Here is a 2,500-nt window from a genome sequence, read left to right on the forward strand (position 1 = left end):
TAACCTATGTTGTACCTTAACCTAACCTACGTTGTGCCTTAACCTAACCTACGTTGTGCCTTAACCTAACCTACGTTGTGCCTTAACCTAACCTACGTTGTGCCTTAACCTAACCTACGTTGTGCCTTAACCTAACCTACGTTGTGCCTTAACCTAACCTACGTTGTGCCTTAACCTAACCTACGTTGTGCCTTAACCTAACCTACGTTGTGCCTTAACCTAACCTACGTTGTGCCTTAACCTAACCTACGTTGTGCCTTAACCTAACCTACGTTGTGCCTTAACCTAACCTACGTTGTGCCTTAACCTAACCTACGTTGTGCCTTAACCTAACCTACGTTGTGCCTTAACCTAACCTACGTTGTGCCTTAACCTAACCTACGTTGTGCCTTAACCTAACCTACGTTGTGCCTTAACCTAACCTACGTTGTGCCTTAACCTAACCTACGTTGTGCCTTAACCTAACCTACGTTGTGCCTTAACCTAACCTACGTTGTGCCTTAACCTAACCTACGTTGTGCCTTAACCTAACCTACGTTGTGCCTTAACCTAACCTACGTTGTGCCTTAACCTAACCTACGTTGTGCCTTAACCTAACCTACGTTGTGCCTTAACCTAACCTACGTTGTGCCTTAACCTAACCTACGTTGTGCCTTAACCTAACCTACGTTGTGCCTTAACCTAACCTACGTTGTGCCTTAACCTAACCTACGTTGTGCCTTAACCTAACCTACGTTGTGCCTTAACCTAACCTACGTTGTGCCTTAACCTAACTTACGTTGTGCCTTAACCTAACTTACGTTGTGCCTTAACCTAACTTACGTTGTGCCTTAACCTAACCCATGTTGTGCCTTAACCTAACCCATGTTGTGCCTTAACCTAACCCATGTTGTGCCTTAACCTAACCCATGTTGTGCCTTAACGTAACCCATGTTGTGCCTTAACGTAACCCATGTTGTGCCTTAACGTAACCCATGTTGTGCCTTAACGTAACCCATGTTGTGCCTTAACGTAACCCATGTTGTGCCTTAACGTAACCCATGTTGTGCCTTAACGTAACCCATGTTGTGCCTTAACGTAACCCATGTTGTGCCTTAACGTAACCCAATTTGTGCCTTAACGTAACCCAATTTGTGCCTTAACGTAACCCAATTTGTGCCTTAACGTAACCTAATTTGTGCCTTAACGTAACCTAATTTGTGCCTTAACGTAACCCATATTGCGCCTCAACCTAACCTATATTGCGCCTTAACCTGACGCACGTTGTCGCTGAACCTGCTCTGTAATTGTTATGCAACTCGTTAAATTAGTGTAGTGTTGCCTAACCGCAACCCTCGCAATATAGTTCGCTATTCGCACTGCCCGGTCCCCTGTGTATCGCGTCATGTTAAACACCTTGCAAGTGTTGCTGACTTTCCACATGCTCCTGCTATACACTGTAATGTGGATAGCAGCAGGACGTACATGCCCCCCCCCCTTCCCCCCTGCCTTCGCAAGCTGGTCGTTGAGAAGTTTGCATGTTCAATGCCCTTCGCATGCCGACGTACTCAGCCTACGTTGTGGTACGGCCTGTCACCTGTCCGCGGATGTACGCAAAACCCACAAACTGTGCTGCACATTGGTCCGTATGTACTGAATGATACATCGTGGCACATGTGTGACCGTACGACGACTGCGCCTAGCAACGGCGGACCATACAGTCCAAATATTGTGGACGCAGCTACGTGTCGTCTCCCTTTAGGAGCTGGATTGCAGTGTGGTACGCCATTCAGACGTGTGGGAGGAACGGACGCCCTGGATGGCGATCAGCATGAGCAGTCTGTTGATGTAGTGGAGCGTGTATTCGGACGTAGTCGTCTCTTCTCACACACTGTGATAGCATGTTGCACCGCGTTCCACATCTGCGACATGCTGCAGAGGCCGGCTGACAGTCGTTCGCGCAATGGACACCGCATACGTACGGGGGCTACCTTCCACGTGTTCTCTAGGCGTGCACATGTTGTTGCGTCTATGTGGGCAGACGTAGTGTGTTGTGACACCTGACACAGGCATGCAATACTCGTTGCAAATGGCGATGGACGTCTACGTTTGCTGGTGACGTTACGCAAATGAACAACTGGTAACCCGTTGTGGTGCGGTTGTTCTCGCTAGAGGTGAATCAGTGTTGGCGACGATCGGTCGAGCTATTAACCGGTTGTTTCATGGATACCCACCATGCCCACGAACGTGAAAGGGGACCCACCATGCCCACGAACGTGAAAGGGGATCTGGGTGTGAGGCGATACGCGGCGGTGGCTGGGTGGGACCGTCCCCGGCCGGTGAGGGTGGGCCGCCCGGCGTGCTGGCAGCGCGGTGCGTGGGCGCACGCGCTACAGCCGGCTGGTGGGGGCGGCCAGTGGCAGGCGCGCCGGCCGACGGACGCGGCAGGCGGCGCAGCTGCGCGCCGGCGCCCCCTGCTCGCGGCGCCTTGCGGCCAAAGTAGGTCCTCGCGGGCCCGGTG

Source organism: Schistocerca serialis, unplaced genomic scaffold (assembly GCF_023864345.2).
Source record: "Schistocerca serialis cubense isolate TAMUIC-IGC-003099 unplaced genomic scaffold, iqSchSeri2.2 HiC_scaffold_1178, whole genome shotgun sequence".
NCBI classification, from domain to species: Eukaryota; Metazoa; Arthropoda; class Insecta; order Orthoptera; family Acrididae; genus Schistocerca; species Schistocerca serialis.